At 45.8% G+C, this 21,869-nt stretch overlaps 1 protein-coding gene across 3 annotated transcripts in view; it reads left to right on the plus strand.

Moving 5' to 3' along the window:
• Window positions 1-21,869, plus strand: part of LOC137537650 (phospholipase A2, minor isoenzyme-like) — a 76,220-nt gene that overhangs the window by 33,542 nt on the left and 20,809 nt on the right. Inside the window, exon 1 of one of the 3 annotated variants that reach the window (XM_068259558.1) lies at window positions 20,805-20,857. The exons of 1 other annotated variant lie outside the window; for it this stretch is intronic. The gene's annotated coding sequence lies outside the window, so the exon portion shown is untranslated. Of the gene's footprint in view, window positions 1-20,804; window positions 20,858-21,869 lie in introns of those variants that run through there. One more of the 3 variants, XM_068259559.1, reaches the window with a different exon arrangement.

The raw sequence follows: 21,869 nt of genomic DNA on the forward strand, positions 1-21,869 counted from the left end.
CTGGTAACTAGAATCATGTGGGTTTTACTCAAGTAGCGACAAACATGCCTATTGTTTGTATTGTTGTTTTATTTTGTTTTTTTTTTTCAAGATTGCTTTCTTTAGTCCTGAACATGTTCAAAAGCTCAGAAAGCTTTTGCTGCTAAATCCTATAATTTTGACAGGCTAATGTAGTCCATGAGAACTTACATTTGTCCAAATACAACTTCTGATATAGGAGAGTTGATGTCAGGTCACTGTGCTAATTGTATCCAGTAGGGGGAGAATGTTCTTAGGTTTGCATCTCAGAGCTCAGGGTTTCATACTGCTAGCTTATCTTATCTCCTGGGCTGGGAAATAACGGCTGGTCCTCACTTGGTCTATTTTCAAGGTTTGTTTCCAAGAAAACTGAGTTTTTTAGTTTATTTTATGTTCGACAGTAAGCAAATACAACTGTACTTTTAAATACCAAAGGTAGTAATGCCATGCCCATATCACAAGACACTGCACGGTCTAATTTTCTAGGGATCTCTTGGAAAACATTGGAGAATATTTAAGATTGTCAGTTATTCTAATTTTCTGCTGTTAGATTGCAAATGTTGGCAATCCTCATTGGCATCATACTGACCCATTAATGGGGTTGCAGAAAGACCAGTGAAGAATGGATAAGAACAAAACACTGACAATCATGAATTGGCCCCCTACAAGCCCTGATTTGAATCGTATTGAAGCCCTATGAAAGGTAGAGAAACATGCAGCCTGGAGAAAGCACCTTCAATCTTGGCATAGCTTAACCATCTCAGCCCGTAGGGATTTTTCACCTTATGCATCAGAGCAATTTTCACCTCCCATTCATTCGCTAATAACTTTATCACTACTTATCACAATTTATTGATCTATATCTTGTTTTTCCGCCACTAATTAGGCTTTCATTGGGTGGTACATTTTGCTAACAATTATTTATTTATAAATGCATTTTAACAGGATTAATAAGAAGAAAATGGAAAATATTCATTATTTCTCAGTTTTCGGCCATTATAGCTTTAAAATAATCTACGCTACCATAATTAAAACCTACCGTATGTATTTTATTTGCCAGTTTGTCTCGGTTATTATACCATTTAAATGTTGTCCCTATCACAATGCATGGCGCCAATATTTTATTTGGAAATAAGGGTGCATTGTTTCCGTTTTGCGTCCATCACTATTTACAAGCTTATAATTTAAAAAATATTTGTAGTATACCCTCTTCAAATGCATATTTAAAAAGTTCAGACCCTTAGGTAACTATTTATGTATTTTTTTTTTGTTTTTTAATTGTATTTTTTTTTCCATTAAAAATTTTATTTGGGTAATGTGACGGCAGGCGACGCCCAGTCGGCCAAGACGCAATCGCGGTCGGTTTGCGACACAAATTGTTAAACCGAGATTTGATATGTAATCTCCCCCTGCTCTAGGAGCAGCTGGGAGATTTGGTCTTAGCTGAGGGAATTCCTGTATAAGGCTGGGGGGAGGTGTTAATTAGCTTGGACAATGCTTATGCCCAAGGAGAATGTTTATTTTTAATTACTTCAGGCAGATGTCAATTGCCCACCATTTGGTGAGCCCTTTTCATACAGGGAGAGCCAGGAAGCTACTCACAGCAGGAGGCTATTCAAAACCTGCTTTCACACAGACTTCATGGCACCGATGAAGGGCAGATCTGAAGGCATGTGTGGTGTGATTTCATGTCGATATACGAAAACCGTATATCGCACAACTATGAAATTCATATAGTCTTATTCGTTAAAGTCTGCCTAACGTGCGGATATAAAATTCATGGCAATATCTCGTCCAGTTATTGCGGTATGAATCTTCTTAGGAACCCGAGAAGCTACCCAAGTCACGTCTGAGGTCATATTAATCTGTATTTTCCGACAAGTATGAATCTGTTATCCACCTAAATATGACATGTATCGTTTATGAGTTATGGCATTTTATAAGTTTAAACCTAAAATCTCTCAGTGGGAATGAACTGTCATTGGTGGGTAATTCAGAGGGGGCCGGCATTGCCACACCCCCGAACCAGCTTCATCAAAAGCACATGGCCGGCAGGCGGACCTCAGTCCTCCCCTGTGTACCATCACTTGATTGAGCCAGCCAGAGGACCATGCGGCTGGCAGCCATTTTCCTGGACTGAAACAAAGGACATTTTCCATGTGCTCATATTTTCCCAGCAAGGAAACCAGGAACTTTATGATTTTCCCAGAAGGACATCTTTCCATGAATTAAGTATTTTCTCCCTTTTATTTTCATACTGTGTTATCCTTTGTCTCTATAATTGTCGATTTTAACGATTTTCTGTATATATTAATTATTTATATTGTATTAATAAACCGACGCTAACGTCAGTTGTTTGTTCAGCTACCCTATTATTCAGCACACAGAAACGAAACCCAGACTTCTGGAGAGATGCTACTTTTATTGTTAGCTGAGGCAATTGGTGGAGGCGCCCTTAATCTTATTGACAAGCCATTAGCAGAGAAATAAACTCCAAAACTAAAAAAATAATAAAAAAATAAATAAAAAGAGGTATCTTACCTCATCAGAAGACTCATATAGGTGGAAAAAGGAGTCGTTATTACAATAAAGTGGTTAAACTGTAGACAACGCGTTTCAAGGGACACAGCCCGCTTCATCAGGTCAATAAACAGAAACCTAAAACAAATTTTTTTTCTTAAATATCTAATCAAGGAAAAATTAGTCAAGAGAAGCACTCATAAATTTTGCACTGCACGGATAATGACACTATTCCACCCTTGTCGGTATATAGTGAATATGGCTTTAGTATAAATAACCGCTAGGCTCGTGTACCTCATCCAAAAGGTGATAAAGCACCAAACTCAAATGGCTATATATAAATGTGGTATACATATAACCACCAGGCGGTGTACCCGCCGAAATACCTAAATTAATGTTCTATATTTAATTGATTAAAAAATACATAAATCAAATTAATTGAATTATTTCTGAATAAATTAATAATAAATGCATAAAGCGATAACCAACAATTAATTTGGCAGCTGGATTATACCATTTGAATTAAACTAGCTACATAAAGAAATTAAATTACATTAACCTCCTTGGCGGTAACCCCGTGTGTGACACGGGGTAAGCCGCCGGAGGGTGCCGCTCAGGCCCTACTGGGCCGATTTACATAATTTTTTTTTCAAACACGCAGCTAGCACTTTGCTAGCTGCGTGTTTGGTCTGATCGCTGCCGCCCGCCGCCAATGCGCCGCTACCCGCCGCGGATACAGGCCCCCCCCCCCGCATACCCCGCCAGGCTGCGCTATGGGGTGGATCGGGACTCCCTGTGACGTTACGACGTCCATGATGTCACTCCATTCGTCGCCATGGCGACGGGGGAAGCCCTCAAGGAAATCCCGTTCAGAACGGGATTTCCTTATGGGCAAGCGGCGCCGGCGGCGATCGGAGGGGACGTGCGGACGCAGCGGGGAGGGGGGAAGCATGTAGCTAGCGCTAGGCTAGCTACATGCTAAAAAAAAAAAAAAGGTGAAAAAAAACCCTGCCGCGGCTGCGCAGCCGCGGGAATTATACAGCCAGGGGGGTTAAAAAGGTCAGTCAATGAACCAATTCATAAATTATTAATAAATCCCACCACTTGTTAACAAGCATTTTGCTCTAAAATGACATTAGAAGAAATATTTTCAGAAATAAAATCTATCAAAATACAACTTATGTGGAAAAAATCAACTGAGTATTAGATTACAGGCTTATCAATGGAAGCTATATGATGAATAGTCTAGGTAGTATCTATCATATGTACCTGGTATCAGAAGTGCCTGCAAAGGCACAGCTCTCTATGGTGCATACAGGATCTTCTCAAAAAATTAGCATATTGTGATAAAGTTCATATATAGGCTGGAGATGTACTTTGTACTGGTTGAACTCGATGGACGTATTTCTTTTTTCAACCAAAATAACTATGTAACTATGTAATTTTCTGTAATGTACTGATAAATATTAGACTTTCATTTTTTTATTTCATGTTATAAATATATGTTATATATAAACATATATATATATAAAAACATTTTTTATTTTTCTGCAAAAGGATTCTCGACCAAGTATTGAGTGCATAACTGAACATCATTATTTGAAGGTTGACTTTTTTTGTTTTAAAAACACTTTTCTTTTATTGGTCGGATGAAATATGCTAATTTTTTGAGAAAGGAAATTTGGGTTTTCATGAGCTGTACGCCAAAATCATCAATATTAAAACAATAAAAGGCTTGAACTACTTCAGTTGTGTGTATTTGAATCTAAAATATATGAAAGTCTAATGTTTATCAGTACATTACAGAAAATAATGAACTTTATCACAATATGCTAATTTTTTGAGAAGATCCTGTATAAGTTGAAGAGAAGGGTCTTACCGTAATTGCCAGCCGTGCAGTGCGGGGGCGCATATAGAAAGCGCGTCTGCCCTCTCTGCCAGCTTGATATACTGGTGGCTGCTAATCTGGTCTAGCACTTCCGGGATGCTCGTAGGGGAGTGCCACTTCATGTGTCACGTGGTCGCTCCTAAGTCGGGCTTCTGTCTCCATTATAGGCGGCGGCCATTTTGCGTATGACCACATTGGATAACATATATATAAAAACGGCTACTGTCTGTTCTTATAGAGGTGGCAGACAGTAGCCGTTTGTTTAATAATTTATGAATTGGTTCATTGACTGACCTTTTTAATGTAATTTAATTTCTTTATGTAGCTAGTTTAATTCAAATGGTATAATCCAGCTGCCAAATTAATTGTTGGTTATCGATTTATGCATTTATTATTAATTTATTCATATATAATTCAATTAATTTGATTTATGTATTTTTTAATCAATTAAATATGGAACATTAATTTAGGTATTTCGGCGGTTAAACCGCCTGGTGGTTATATGTATACCACATTTATATATAGCCATTTGAGTTCGGTGCTTTATCACCTTTTGGATGAGGTACACGAGCTTAGCGGTTATTTATACTAAAGCCATATTCACTACCGTATTTTTCGCCGTATAAGACGCTCCGGCATATAAGACGCACCCAGATTTAGAGGGCAAAAATCAGGAAAAAAAGAAAAAACTAAACCTAGGTGTGTCTATGATGCAGGGGTGTCTTAAGGACTTTTTACCTCCCCCTTTCCAGTTACATTACATACTATTACACCACATATAAGGACAGTGTTATGTGCTGTGTCTCCCTGTGCCTGCTGTGTCCCCCTGTGCTGTGTCTCCCTGTGCCTGCTGTGTCCCCCTGTGCCTGCTGTGTCCCCCTGTGCCTGCTGTGTCCCCCTGTTCTGCCTGCCGTGTCCCCCTGTTCTGCCTGCAGCCCCCTGTGCCAGTGTCCCCCGTCCCCCTGTTGTGGCATTGTCCCCCTGTTGTGGCAGTGTCCCCCTGTTGTGGCAGTGTCCCCCTGTTGTGGCAGTGTCCCCCTGTTGTGGCAGTGTCCCCCTGTTGTGGCAGTGTCCCCCTGTAGTAGCACTGTCCCCCGTGGTAGCGTCCCCTGTGCCTGTGGCCCCGTTATCCGTGTGTCCTCCAGTGCCGGTGTCCCCCTGTGCAGGTACACATACATTACCTGCTCCTGCCGCCGCGCTCCTGGCTCCCCGATCCTCTTCTTCCATCTACCGCTGCCCGCTGCTGCCCCCGCCGAACATCGCTGGCCGGTCTTAGCCGCATGGATACGCTATCAGCACACCACGTGCCGGGGTCACGCATGCCGCCTTACAACGCTGGCCGGTCCTAATTATCCGCGCAGGGATACGCTATCAGCGTGCGCCGGGTCACACATGCGTATGCGTGACCCCGGCGCACGTGGTGTGCGGATAGTGTATCCCTGCGCGGCTAATTAGGACCGGCCAGCGTTCGGCGGCATGCGTGACCCCGGCACGTGGTGTGCTGATAGCGTATCCCTGCGGCTAATTAAGACCAGCCAGCGATGTTCGGCGGGGGCAGCAGAGGGCAGCGGTAGATGGAAGAAGAGGATCGGGGAGCCAGGAGCGCGGCGGCAGGAGCAGGTAATGTATATAGTGCTTCCCTGCGCACCTCTGCATCCCGAAATCCGTACCTTCGCCGCATAAGACGCACCCACTTTTCCCCCAACATTTTGGGGAAGAAAAAGTGCGTCTTATACGGCGAAAAATACGGTATATAGCGACAAGGGTGGAATAGTGTCATTATCCGTGCAGTGCAAAATTTATGAGTGCTCCTCTTGACTAATTTTTCCTGGATTAGATATTTAAGAAAATGTTTTTGTTTTAGGTTTCTGTTTATTGACCTGATGAAGCGGGCTGTGTCCCGTGAAACGCGTTGTCTACAGTTTATCCACTTTATTGTAATAAAGACTCCTTTTTCCACCTATATGAGTTTTCTGATGAGGTAAGACAGGGGCGTCGCTAGCCCTATTTTGGGGGGGGGGGCCCAATCTGTCCTGGGGTGCCACGGATCTCTTCCCCAGGGGTGCCCGCAGGGCCACGCCTGGGCGGGTGCATTGCACCCAGGCGCCTGTCTCTGACAGGCGCCGCCCGGCCGCTGCTCGCCCCCTCTGTCCGCGGCTCCCTCCAGCCGCCGCCTCCGCATCACTCAGACCTCGATCAGGCGGCGACCAATCGTGCGGGCGCTAGGACCCAGCGCCCGAACCGATATGCGGAAGTGACATCACTTCCGCATGTAGAGCGGGTGCGTCCGGCGCCCGCTCGTACTGGTCGGGTCACCGCTGATCCTGAGGTCTGCGAGTGCGAGGTAAGGGGGGAGCGGCGGGAGCGGGGGCTCCCTGTCACTCACTCACTACCTAAAGGGGCTCCCTGGCACTTACTCACTACCTAAAGGGGCTCCCTGGCACTCACTCACTGCCTAAAGGGGCTCCCTGTTGCTCACTCACTACCTAAAGGGCCTCCCTGGCACTCACTCACTACCTAAAGGGCCTCCCTGTCACTCACTCACTACCTAAAGGGGCTCCCTGTCACTCACTCACTGCCTAAAGGGGCTCCCTGGCACTCACTCACTACCTAAAGGGGCTCCTTGGCACTCACTCACTACCTAAAGGGGCTCCCTGGCACTCACTCACTACCTAAAGGGGCTCCCTGGCACTCACTCACTACCTAAAGGGGCTCCCTGTCACTCACTCACTACCTAAAGGGGCTCCCTGTCACTCGCTACCTAACTGGAGGCACCTGTCACTCACTAGCTAACCTGGGGGCCCCTGTCACTCACTACCTAACTTGGGGGCTACCATATTAAGGGGGCATTCTGCCTATTTATGTGAAATGCGGTCTATTTATGTGCCTCATGACTGCTGAATTTGTCTTGTTGGGAGCCTTATGATTTGTTGGGGGCCTCAAGATTGCTGATTTTGTCTTGTTGGGGGCCTCATGATTTGTTGGAGGCCTCATCATTGCTGAATTTGTCTTGTTGGGTGCCTCATGATTTGTTGGAGGCCTCATGATTGCTGAATTTGTCTTGTTGGGGGCCTCATGATTTGTTGGGGGCCTCATGATTGCTGAATTTGTCATGTTAGGGGCCTCATGATTGCTGAATTTGTCATGTCGGGGGCCTCACGATTGCTGAATTTGTCATGTCGGGGGCCTCACGATTGCTGAATTTGTCATGTCGGGGGCCTCATGATTGCTGAATTTGTCGTGTTGGGGGCCTCACGATTGCTGAATTTGTCATGTCGGGGGCCTCACGATTGCTGAATTTGTCATGTCGGGGCCCACACGATTGCTGAATTTGTCTTGTCGGGGGCCTCATGATTGCTGAATTTGTCTAGTTGGGGGTCACATGATTGCTAACTGCAAGACTATGGGAAAAGCTGAATCCTTATCATATGAGACAATAGCATTAAACCTACTTTTTCAGCTTTTTAAAACAGAAAATAAAACTGGGAGGTTCTAAAAAATTGAATACATTTTTCAGGAGTAGGATGGATGAAATTGTTTATCTTCACAGTTTATTTTCAACTTGTATTTTCCATAATGTTCATGTATGAGTTAAAATGTTTGTACAGTATTTAGTTTAAATTGCTGTTGCCACTTTGCGATAGATAAGTGACTTTTGGGTTGCAGTTTGGGCACTCGGCCTCCAAAAGGTTTGCCACCACTGTCATAATCTAATGTCCCACCATTGCTAGGCTCATGTAAATTTGTCTTCACCCGTTACCACACCTATATTCTGGTCCATGGCCCACCCATTTTTTTGTGCGGCGCGATAAGCACGCCGCACAACGTGATCCTCATATTTTTGCCACGCTAGCTGCAGTGTGCTGAATTCTACTGCCTACAGTGTGTACAGTATACGCTGTTCTCTAGTGCCTGCACTGTGTGCTGATTTACCTCCAGTGTGTACAGTGTAAGGTGTTACTCTGTGCCTTTACTGATTGTAAACCAGCAGTATTGTATGCTGATCCATGCTACTTTCATTATGTACAGTACTAGCTGTAAAGCCTGGTACACACATACAATTTTGATTAGTCAATTTTAGCTCTGTTCATAAAATTCATTGTCTGTTGGCCCACTTACTGCACGGGGGTGGTAAAATTGGGGGTCAGTGATTGACCAATCAAAATTGTATGTGCATATACATCTTTGATCCATGCCTATACTGATTGTAAATTAACTAAATAAAGGACAGGGGGCTCCATCCAATATTTCGATGGGCAGGCCCGTTATCTGTAGCTTACACCGCTGCTAAGTTCATGTACTTTTGGTCCCACCCATGGCCACGCCTACTCACCTCGTGGCCACGCCCATTTTCTGCCGCGCCGCGTATACCTCCCCACCTGGTGCCCACAGGTGCCCCCGGTCTCCACGGACCCTAGAAACGCCCCTGAGGTAAGATACCTCTTTTTATTTATTTTTTTATTATTTTTTTAGTTTTGGAGTGTATTTCTCTGCTAATGGCTTGTCAATAAGATTAAGGGCGCCTCCACCAATTGCCTCCGTTTCTCTCACCTCTTTGAGGTGTTACTATATTACCGGGGAGACCATCCACCAGTATATAGGACCACAGGAGGAGAGCGACCGCTTGGTTCCAGAGTGTTCCAGTACACCGAGCGGAAACGTTTTTTTTTTTTCGCATGTGATTGTCATTGGTTGCATCAGGGAAACCCACCTTTGTGAGTATCCATTACCCACATTAATACACTACCCACTTGTCTAACGATACTACACCATAAGGGCTCCCGGTCTCATCCTTTCCCTAGGCCTAAAACGTTCTCCTCCATAGTGTGGCGACCGTCAAGGACCTTCCCAGAAATGTATTGTTAGCTAGACAGAATAGAGTGTGTTTAACCGTTTATTTGCAGGTCTAGAAATAGCTAGTTAGTGGGTGCTTCTGGCCCAAGAAAGCAGAAGTGGTGGCAGTTATACCCTGAAATAGTGTGTAAGTTGTAATTACCGTAACCCACAGGCTCCCTTCTGGTCGGGCTGCTGCCCAAATTCTGTCGGTTTCTTCCCACTGATCGCGACCACAGCTTGCATGGTCTAATTCGATCAAGGAGGAGAGAAGGGCACTGTTGCATAAAATCCCTTTATTGTGACCGGGTCGACACACAGGTACAGCAGTGGGGGGAGGAAAGTTGTCTGACAGCTGTTTCGCAAGGGTTAACCTTGCTTCATCAGAGACAATACGTGAAATGGAACAAGCAGTTTAAATACAGTAGCCATCACGCTTACCACCATGCCGTGCTCCTCTTGGAACGCACGCCGTTCAGGACAGCGGATCCGCCCACCTCCTACTCCACGTGGATGGCTCTAGCCCAATCAGCGAGCCGCAGGTCTCCCCGCTCTGTCATCCAATCCTAATAGTAGACGTCATTGGAGGGCGGCTTCCACCAGCCTATTGCGAACGAACGTACGTAATGCAGGCGTACTTACGTCTGCTCGTCACGTTGCCATGGTGACTTGCCGCTGTCTCCCAGCACATGCGCCCATACTCCCCTCATATCCCTGTTGCGTCACAGCGGGTCTCCCAGCTTCAGTGACAACGCGGGATTTCTGTCATTGGGTTTCTGTCGCTGATGCTTCAGGGAGGCAGCGGCAATCCAGCGGATCATTTGGCCATCTGTGAACAATAATAAACATAATATTAGTTGCACATAATAAGAAAAACAAACATTAAAAACATCTCAGTGATTGACAGAAGTGGTCTAAACTGACCATGACAGCTACTCGCATCTATACATATGGATTCTATTCATACTTATTGAGAAAGCAGTGGCGCTCATTTCTATCATTTAGGCCTAGAGGTCCACAAGCATTCGTAATTGAGATTATTCTAGCTTCTTGTTGAAGTAATTTTTGTTCCCGATTGCCCCCTCTATGTGGGACCTCTACAGTCAGAATGCCAGTGAATCTTAGACAATTGGTATTCCCATTATGCTGCTCCCTAACATGTCTAATTAATCTGCCTGCTCCTACCCCAGTTTTTACTGAGTTACAGTGTTCCTGGAAACAGGTACACAGCATCCGGGTGGTCTGGCCAACATAAAAACTGCCGCACTTGCAAATGATGATGTATACAAGAAATTTGGTGCGCAGTGGATGAATTCCTTAATTTGTAAATCTTGACCACCCACCCGGACGCTGCCTCCCGGCAGAAACTGATGACAATGTGTGCAATTTCCACACTTGAAGGCTCCTACTGGCACTGACTTCTGCAGCCAGTTCAACTCTCTCTGTTGTCCTCTGAACTCACTATTGGTGATAACATCGCCTATGGTTCGAGCCCTCCTAAAAGAAATAAGTGGTCTGGCGGTTACCAAATCAGATAAATGAGGATCATTGCGTAACACATGCCAATGTTTGTACACAATACTCTTAAAGGGAAGGTTCAGGGAAACCTGTAAAAAAATAAAAATCCCTATCCACTTACCTGGGGCTTCCTCCAGCCCGTGGCAGGCAGGAGGTGCCCTCGCCGCCGCTCCAGAGGCTTCCGGTCGTCTTCGGTGACCGACCCGACCTGGCCAGGCCGGCTGCCAGGTCGGGCTCTTCTGCGCTCCAAGGACGGGCTCTTCTGTGTCCCACGCGGGCGCGCTGACGTCATCGGACGTCCTCCGGGCTGTACTGTGCATGCGCAGAACTACTGCACCTGCGCAGTACAGCCCGGAGGACGTCCGATGACGTCAGCGCGCCCGCGTGGGATGCAGAAGAGCCCGTCCTTGGAGCGCAGAAGAGCCCGACCTGGCAGCCGGCCTGGCCAGGTCGGGTCAGCCACCGAAGACGACCGGAAGCCTCTGGAGCGGTGGCGAGGGCATCTCCTGCCTGCCACGGGCTGGAGGAAGCCCCAGGTAAGTGGATAGGGATTTTTATTTTTTTACAGGTTTCCCTGAACCTTTCCTTTAATACGCTCTGCCATGGGGGAATAATCAAAAACACAGGTGAATCTTTGTTCATCTTTTGATTTCTGTTGGGTTTTCATATCTGTCTGTTTTCTGCTCTTTTTAAGGATCAAGTTGCTCCTTTCTAGGGACTCAGCTTTCCTGTAAGCTACATTGACATTATTAAGGTCATATCCCCTACTAGTCAGTCTCACCACCAATTCTTGACTCTGTTTTAAAAAATCACAACGTTTAGAGTTGTTTCTCTTAAGGCGGACAAACTGGCTGTAGCGGATAGATTTGATGGTATGGGCCGGATGATAACTAGTACTTAATAGTCCTGCATTAGTGGCAGTCGATTTTCTGTGGCCCCTGGTGAGCAGGCGTCCATCCTCCATGTACATCTCCAGATCCAGAAACTCCAGACGGTTGCCACCCAATATGCCTGTAAATTGCATATTGAACCTATTGGAGTTCAAGGATTCCAGAAACGTAGTGAATTGATCGTTTGTACCCTTCCATGTGAGAAAAACGTCATCCACATAGCGGTACCAGTGGCCTATTAAGGCCTTGAAGGGATTATTTTCACAGAGGATCACCTCACTCTCCCAACGCCACAAGAAAAGATTTGAGAAAGTAGGGGCCACCGGGGTACCCATGGCAACACCTGACCGCTGTGAGTACCATTTGTCACTGAAAAGGAAAGCGTTATGTGAGATGACAAAATACAAACAATCACATATGAATTGGACCCATCTCTCATCTTTTCCCTGGGACATTAAGATCTCTCCTATCACCTGGGTTCCCAATGTCTGTGGGATGCGGGTGTATAAATTTACCACATCAATGGAGGCCAACTGCACTCCCTCCCCAAGGTCCACTCCCTCTAGCTTCGCCAGGACATCCAATGTGTCAGCCAGGTGGGTCGTGACCTTCTTCAGGAAAGGTCTTAGAGTGTAATCTAGGTACCTCGACAGAGGTTCAGTGAGCGACCCCCTGGCTGACACAATCGGGCGCCCCGGGGGGCAGATGGGGTCCTTGTGGACCTTGGGGAGAATGTACCAGACCGGCTTGATGGGAAAATCCGGTAACAAGTCCCCACCCATCCGCTCAGAAATATAGCCAGCCTCCACCCCTCGTCTCAACAATGTCTGGAGAGCCGACTTAAACTGGCCTGTGGGGTCACTGGTTAGCCTCACATAGAACTGATCTGCACCCTGTAATTGTCTTAAAGCTTCCTTTACATAATATTCAGTTGACATGATGACAAGGTTACCACCCTTGTCAGCTTTTTTGAGTACCACACTTTTGTTCTCCCTTAGCCAGTCCAGAGCCTGCCTCTCCACTGGAGTAATGTTAGGTGGATCTTTGGGAAAAATCAAAGCCTGCATATCTGCTAATACTCGTTGGTTGAAAAGATCTACAACCGATCCCGATGTCGTGGAGAACTCCCTAACCGATTTGCATGCTCTGAACTCATCTCTGATAGTTGTGTCCACATTATCAGCCTCAAGCATGGCACTCTCTGCCAAAAGTTCTTGTAGATTGCTAAGGGCTTCAAGATCGGTCGTGCTGTCCAGGCTGGGAGCAAAGTATCCCAGATTGCTGATGGTGGTGTGACTATTGAGTCTAAATTCCATGGTTTCCCTATCCGATTTTTTCTTTTGCCACAACAAAATGTTAAGTTTCCGTATGCTCTTATACCAGTCAATTTCAAACCTAAATCTGTCAAAGGTTGCTGTAAGGGAAAAGGTTAAACCTTTCTTGAGCACCGACAAACACCCATCTGGCAGGGGAACCCCTGATAAGTTCAGTACCATATGGCCCCCTTTCGGTTTAGGACCCCCTGTACCCTCTTCTTGACTAGAATTCGACCCTGAATCTGTTGTCCAGTATCCCCTAGACTCTTTGTTGGTTTTCCTTCTCCTGCTTCTTTGTCGTTTAGCTGGTTGTCCCCAATCAAAGATTTTTCACTCCTTGAAATCTTGTTGATCCCGTTTGAATTTGCGCAATTTTCTTTCCTTGATATCGTCCTGTATCGGAACCAAACGATTTTCAATTTTGGATTCCAACTTCTGTAGACGTGCAGAATCAGACAGTTTCAAAAACTCCTCTTTCTTTTTTGATATTTCAGCCACAGTAGTGTGATATTCAACTTCCGTGCGTTTCAGGACAATTGCTTGCAGCCGTAGGGAATGATCTAGATGTTCTTGATCCCACTCTCCCACAAATTTGGTGTCGCTCCTGTATTCGCTCACTTCTCTGTAATTTCTGAATCCACGAGATGCAATTTGCTTGTCATTGTACCTCTGCAAGGAGGCAACTGTCCAGAAGAGTTTGACCTCCTTTTCTGACAATCGACTGAGATCCTGTTCCAAAACCTTCACCCCCACTGCTTTACTGGCATCAGAACCACTTGCTGTGTCAGTGAAAAAAGAGACCCAATCCGATCTACCTGCCAACAAGCGAGTGTTGCAAACATTGGCTGTTGCCTCCTGAGTGCCCGAAGTTCCCGGACTCTCTGCTTCAGCTTGTTGCATTTGTGCACAGTATGAAAACACAGGCAATTCAATTGGAAAAGACAGGAAAAAACTGGCACTAAATGCGGCAGTGATGGATGCCAGGTCACACTGGGCTTACTTGCAACGTGCTCCCATACAGTGTAAAGTCAAATTCTATCAAGGAGGAGAGAAGGGCACTGTTGCATAAAATCCCTTTATTGTGACCGGGTCGACACACAGGTACAGCAGTGGGGGGAGGAAAGTTGTCTGACAGCTGTTTCGCAAGGGTTAACCTTGCTTCATCAGAGACAATACGTGAAATGGAACAAGCAGTTTAAATACAGTAGCCATCACGCTTACCACCATGCCGTGCTCCTCTTGGAACGCACGCCGTTCAGGACAGCGGATCCGCCCACCTCCTACTCCACGTGGATGGCTCTAGCCCAATCAGCGAGCCGCAGGTCTCCCCGCTCTGTCATCCAATCCTAATAGTAGACGTCATTGGAGGGCGGCTTCCACCAGCCTATTGCGAACGAACGTACGTAATGCAGGCGTACTTACGTCTGCTCGTCACGTTGCCATGGTGACTTGCCGCTGTCTCCCAGCACATGCGCCCATACTACCCTCATATCCCTGTTGCGTCACAGCGGGTCTCCCAGCTTCAGTGACAACGCGGGATTTCTGTCATTGGGTTTCTGTCGCTGATGCTTCAGGGAGGCAGCGGCAATCCAGCGGATCATTAGGCCATCTGTGAACAATAATAAACATAATATTAGTTGCACATAATAAGAAAAACAAACATTAAAAACATCTCAGTGATTGACAGAAGTGGTCTAAACTGACCATGACAGCTACTCGCATCTATACATATGGATTCTATTCATACTTATTGAGAAAGCAGTGGCGCTCATTTCTATCATTTAGGCCTAGAGGTCCACAAGCATTCGTAATTGAGATTATTCTAGCTTCTTGTTGAAGTAATTTTTGTTCCCGATTGCCCCCTCTATGTGGGACCTCTACAGTCAGAATGCCAGTGAATCTTAGACAATTGGTATTCCCATTATGCTGCTCCCTAACATGTCTAATTAATCTGCCTGCTCCTACCCCAGTTTTTACTGAGTTACAGTGTTCCTGGAAACGGGTACACAGCATCCGGGTGGTCTGGCCAACATAAAAACTGCCGCACTTGCAAATGATGATGTATACAAGAAATTTGGTGCGGCAGTGGATGAATTCCTTAATTTGTAAATCTTGACCACCCACCCGGACGCTGCCTCCCGGCAGAAACTGATGACAATGTGTGCAATTTCCACACTTGAAGGCTCCTACTGGCACTGACTTCTGCAGCCAGTTCAACTCTCTCTGTTGTCCTCTGAACTCACTATTGGTGATAACATCGCCTATGGTTCGAGCCCTCCTAAAAGAAATAAGTGGTCTGGCGGTTACCAAATTAGATAAATGAGGATCATTGCGTAACACATGCCAATGTTTGTACACAATACTCTTAATACGCTCTGCCATGGGGGAATAATCAAAAACACAGGTGAATCTTTGTTAATCTTTTGATTTCTGTTGGGTTTTCATATCTGTCTGTTTTCTGCTCTTTTTAAGGATCAAGTTGCTCCTTTCTAGGGACTCAGCTTTCCTGTAAGCCACATTGACATTATTAAGGTCATATCCCCTACTAGTCAGTCTCACCGCCAATTCTTTTAAAAAATCACAACGTTTAGAGTTGTTTCTCTTAAGGCGGACAAACTGGCTGTAGGGGATAGATTTGATGGTATGGGCCGGATGATAACTAGTACTTAATAGTCCTGCATTAGTGGCAGTCGATTTTCTGTGGCCCCTGGTGAGCAGGCGTCCATCCTCCATGTACATCTCCAGATCCAGAAACTCCAGACGGTTGCCACCCAATATGCCTGTAAATTGCATATTGAACCTATTGGAGTTCAAGGATTCCAGAAACGTAGTGAATTGATCGTTTGTACCCTTCCATGTGAGAAAAACGTCATCCACATAGCGGTACCAGTGGCCTATTAAGGCCTTGAAGGGATTATTTTCACAGAGGATCACCTCACTCTCCCAACGCCACAAGAAAAGATTTGAGAAAGTAGGGGCCACCGGGGTACCCATGGCAACACCTGACCGCTGTGAGTACCATTTGTCACTGAAAAGGAAAGCGTTATGTGAGATGACAAAATACAAACAATCACATATGAATTGGACCCATCTCTCATCTTTTCCCTAGGACATTAAGATCTCTCCTATCACCTGGGTTCCCAATTTCTGTGGGATGCGGGTGTATAAATTTACCACATCAATGGAGGCCAACTGCACTCCCTCCCCAAGGTCCACTCCCTCTAGCTTCGCCAGGACATCCAAGGTGTCAGCCAGGTGGGTCGTGACCTTCTTCAGGAAAGGTCTTAGAGTGTAATCTAGGTACCTCGACAGAGGTTCAGTGAGCGACCCCCTGGCTGACACAATCGGGCGCCCCGGGGGGCAGATGGGGTCCTTGTGGACCTTGGGGAGAAAGTACCAGACCGGCTTGATGGGAAAATCCGGTAACAAGTCCCCACCCATCCGCTCAGAAATATAGCCAGCCTCCACCCCTCGTCTCAACAATGTCTGGAGAGCCGACTTAAACTGGCCTGTGGGGTCACTGGTTAGCCTCACATAGAACTGATCTGCACCCTGTAATTGTCTTAAAGCTTCCTTTACATAATATTCAGTTGACATGATGACAAGGTTACCACCCTTGTCAGCTTTTTTGAGTACCACACTTTTGTTCTCCCTTAGCCAGTCCAGAGCCTGCCTCTCCACTGGAGTAATGTTAGGTGGATCTTTGGGAAAAATCAAAGCCTGCATATCTGCTAATACTCGTTGGTTGAAAAGATCTACAACTGATCCCGATGTCGTGGAGAACTCCCTAACCGATTTGCATGCTCTGAACTCATCTCTGATAGTTGTGTCCACATTATCAGCCTCAAGCATGGCACTCTCTGCCAAAAGTTCTTGTAGATTGCTAAGGGCTTCAAGATCGGTCGTGCTGTCCAGGCTGGGAGCAAAGTATCCCAGATTGCTGATGGTGGTGTGACTATTGAGTCTAAATTCCATGGTTTCCCCATCCGATTTTTTCTTTTGCCACAACAAAATGTTAAGTTTCCGTATGCTCTTATACCAGTCAATTTCAAACCTAAATCTGTCAAAGGTTGCTGTAAGGGAAAAGGTTAAACCTTTCTTGAGCACCGACAAACACCCATCTGGCAGGGGAACCCCTGATAAGTTCAGTACTTGAAGGTCATCTGCTTTTTCAGTTAACAGGAAGGGATCTACTTCCGCTTGCGAGAGCCCCTCCCATATGTTCCCCTGCCCCAGGTAACTTTCCGCAGGTAAGCTTTCTTGTGGGTGGGTTCGACCGCCTCGTCCTCGTCGGACTCTTCTAAAGGGACCTCGACACATCTCGGGCTCTTAATGATGGGTTTAGGTGAAGGGCCCCCTTTCGGTTTAGGACCCCCTGTACCCTCTTCTTGACTAGAATTCGACCCTGAATCTGTTGTCCAGTATCCCCTAGACTCTTTGTTGGTTTTCCTTCTCCTGCTTCTTTGTCGTTTAGCTGGTTGTCCCCAATCAAAGATTTTTCACTCCTTGAAATCTTGTTGATCCCGTTTGAATTTGCGCAATTTTCTTTCCTTGATATCGTCCTGTATCGTCCTTGCATGGTCTGTGTGCTGAAACCTATTGGAAGGCAATTGGCGGTCTGGCCACCAGGGGCTCTGTGACAGGTAATATTTTGGCCACAAGATGGCCACCTTCATTTTTGTTTTCCCTCCTTGTACTTCTCACTAAGCAGAAGTACAAGGGGGATGCGGAAATTTTTCCGGGCAGAAAAACTGAAGCCTCATGTGTGAGCGCTTCGTTTTTTCTGCGGGGGACAGGGATCGGTGATCGGGAACCATGTTCCCGTTCACTGATCCCAGGGCTACCGGCGGACACCACGGGGACACGGGGGCGCGCCCGCGATCGCACGCGGGAGCGCATCAGAGCAGCCGCCCGGACGTGAGCTTCACATGCGGGCGGCGGAAATGGTTAAAGAGTACTTAAATTATAAATTACAATTTTCTTTAAACCTAATAATTTGTCAAGATAATCTAAATCACACATCATAAAGTATGATTTTCTCACCCCCATGGTCTGTATTCCGCATATGAGCTTTTTAAATCCCCACCCCCTGTCTGAAATCGGGCCCTGGCAATTTTTTTTCTTTAATTGCCACAGGCACAAAGGATGCTGGGGGAATATTGTCATGACTGCACCCTCATGTCCTGATGCCCAGCCCACACCCACTGTAAAAAAAAGATGTTCGGTAATCTGATCCAGGCAGGCAGACATCTGGAATAAGAATTATAGTATGCTGTCTCAGATTCCTTATCTTTATAATCACTCTGCTCTCATTATAAAGATGCTGGAGGGGAGGACACAATGCTGAGGGTGTTCTTGCAAGAAAACTCCAGTTGTTATCTATGCAAATTGCCATTGAGCTCCATGACTTTCAAAGTAGCAGAGAGCTGTGTTATCTTAACTGTATTGTTTTTTCTTTTGCAGAGACCAGTTCAGGACAGGTCAAAAGTTCACTGCCTGTTCTGTAAAAAACATTTAGAATGCTGAGCAGTGTGTAAACTGCAAATATTAGAGAATTATGCAATGTTATAAAAAAAAAAGCTGTATAACTGAAAATAAAAATATGAAAATTTTTTTTTGCTACTAATGTTCTAGTAATTATCCGTACTACACAACCAATTCATTATATCATAATTTTTTTTCCGCTTCAGTGTCTCTTTAAAGGGACTCCGAGCTCAGAAAAAAAAGGAAAGGTGTACTCACCAGGGGCTTTTTCCAGCCCAGTGCTGGTCGGGAGGTCCCACGCCGGCGTCCTGGCTCCTCTTCTTCACCCCGCTCCGGAATGGCTGACAGGCCGCAGCCCGGGCGACACTCTCCTGAGTGTCGGGCTGCTCCTTCCGCATATGACGCGGATTACGTCACACGCCGGCCGCCTCGAGTCATCACGGCGGCCGGCGTGAAAGTACTGCGCATGCGCGCTTTGTTCGCGCATGCGCAGTACTTTCACGCCGGCCGCCGTGATGACTCGAGGCGGCCGGCGTGTGACGTAATCCGCGTCATATGCGGAAGGAGCAGCCCGACACTCGGGAGAGTGTCGCCCGGGCTGCGGCCTGTCAGCCATTCCGGAGCGGGGTGAAGAAGAGGAGCCAGGACGCCGGCGTGGGACCTCCCGACCAGCACTGGGCTGGAAAAAGCCCCTGGTGAGTACACCTTTCCTTTTTTTTCTGAGCTCGGAGTCCCTTTAAGGAGAGAGATGGAGGTGCTACTAGCACTCTCACCTTGCAGCACTGTGTCCCTGGTTCGAATAGAATATCGTGCATCACTTATTTCAGTAATTCTAACTTAAAGGACCATTATCATGAAAAATTGTAAAATTTACAATATATGAAAGCACATAAATGAAAAGTACATTTCTCAGAGAGTAACATTTTCTATAAATTACTTTTCCCTGTGAGCTGTCACTTACAGTAGGTAGTAGAACTCTGACAGGTTTTGGATTAGCCCATCTCCTCGTGAGGGAATCTCAGGGTTTTCTCTATTTTTAAAAGCACTTAGGCTGGTTTCACAGTGGGATGTTAAAGTCCCACGTTACAGCAGCCAGTAACGCAGCCTAACTCACAGCACGGTAAAATCAATTGTGCTGTTCACAGTGCATACGTTGCGTTACATAGTAACGCAGCACGTTTAAACAAAATGCTGCATGCTGTACGTTATACTGTTTGCACATGCTCAGTAATGTTGGAGGGGGAGGTCTCCCCTCCTCCGCGGCCAGCCACATGGCTAATTAATATTCACTGCACTGTGTTGACTCATGGTGGAACTGTAGTGTAGTCCGGATCATGAACAAATCGTTCATTTGATCCGGATCTTTTTTTGTGAGTCGAATCATCCGGATCATCACAATGAAAGATTCGGTTCACAGTGGATGTCTGTCTGGAAGAAACAGGAACATACAGAATGTACAGTGCAGGGAAAGTCCTTGTCCTGCTAGTCATTTCACCCCCAGTCTGCTTACCTAGTAAAATGATTCAAATGATTTGGTTCAAAGATCCGGATCTTTTCAATGATCCGATTCAAATGATCCGAATCCTTAAAAAGATCCGGACTTCCTATCACTAACCTGGAGCGGCTGCTTTGAGAGCTGCATAACGCAGTTCAATCTGACGTCCAACTTCAACACCACCATGCGTTGCGTTAGGGGCACGTTATGTGACCATAACGTCCCCTAAAATGCAACGTCTTGGTGGGAAAGTAGCCTAAGTGAACTTCAGTTGCTCAGTCCAACTACCAGAATAGTGTGCAAATAGATGGGGGCAGCTTGCATCTTTGTATAGATCCTTTCCAGGGAGTGTCTTTGTAAAGAACAAATTAAATACTGTGAATCAACCATTAAGAGATGGACTAGTCAAAAACCTGTTGGTTCTGTCAGCTTTAGCTTTCTACTAACTACTGTAAGTGACAGCAACATAGGAGAAAGGTAATGTCATTTTACTCTGCAAGAAACACACCTCTTTTTTGCAAGTGTTTACATGTATTTTAAATTTTAAAGGGGCACTATGGCGAAAAATTGTAAAATTTAAAATATGTGCAAACATAGACAAATAAGTAGTACATTTTTTCCAGAGTAAAATGAGCCATAAATTACTTTTTTCCTATGTTGCTGTCACTTACAGTAGGTAGTAGAAATCTGACAGAAGTGACAGGTTTTGGACTAGTCCATCTCTTCATAGGGGTGGATTCTCAGCAAGGCTTTTATTCTGTATAAAGAAATTCCCTAAAAAAATGTAAACAATGATGCTGGCCAGCTTCCCTGCTCGCTACACAGTTTTTTGGCAGTTGGACAGAGCAACTGCCATTTACTAAGTGTTGGTTCTGTCAGATTTCTACTACCTACCGTAAGTGACAGCAACATAGGAGAAAAGTAATTTATGGCTCATTTTACTCTGGAAAAAATGTACTTCTTATCTGTATATGTCTGCACATATTTAACATTTTACAATTTTTCGCCATAGTGCCCCTTTACATTTTTTCACATTAGTGGTCTGAATATATGAAAAAGGAACCCTTTGCAAGTGATTTGTAATAATTAACCTGCTGGGCGGTCTGGACGAGCTCAGCTCGTCCAGTACCGCCGGAGCCTGCCGCTCAGGCCCTGCTGGGCCGATTTGGCTCAAATAAAAAGCAGCACACGCAGCCGGCACTTTGCCAGCCGCGTGTGCTGCCTGATCGCCGCCGCTCTGCGGCGATCCGCCGCGAGCAGCGGCGAAAGAGGGTCCCCCCAGCCGCCTGAGCCCAGCGTAGCCGGAACAAAAAGTTCCGGCCAGCGCTAAGGGCTGGATCGGAGGCGGCTGACGTCAGGACGTCGGCTGACGTCGATGATGTCACTCCGCTCGTCGCTATGGCGACGATCTAAGCAAAACAAGGAAGGCTGCTCATTGCGGCCTTCCTTGTTTATTCTGGGTGCCGGAGGCGATCGGAAGAACGCCTCCGGAGCGCCCTCTAGTGGGCTTTCATGCAGCCAACTTTCAGTTGGCTGCATGAGTTTTTTTTTTATTAAAAAAAAACCCTCCCGCAGCCTCCCTGGCGATCTTAATAGAACGCCAGGCAGGTTAACTGATTAGAGTCTGACACACTTTGAGCCTAGAATATAGAACATTTTCACAATATTCTAATGGTCTGAGATTTTGATTTTGGGGTTGTCACAAGCTGTAAGCCATAATCATCAAATAAAGGCTTGAAATATATCGCTTTGTATTTAATGAGTTTATAGTAGTTTCTACTTTTGAAAGTTTAGTAAGATTTACTAAAATAAATGAACTTTTGCATGCTATTCTAATTTTTCGTGTTTCGCTGTAGTTTTAGTACAGAAAGTCACCTACTTACAAACGTCTCGAGTCTACAGTATTT

This window comes from Hyperolius riggenbachi, chromosome 11, assembly GCF_040937935.1.
Source record: "Hyperolius riggenbachi isolate aHypRig1 chromosome 11, aHypRig1.pri, whole genome shotgun sequence".
Taxonomy (NCBI): domain Eukaryota; kingdom Metazoa; phylum Chordata; class Amphibia; order Anura; family Hyperoliidae; genus Hyperolius; species Hyperolius riggenbachi.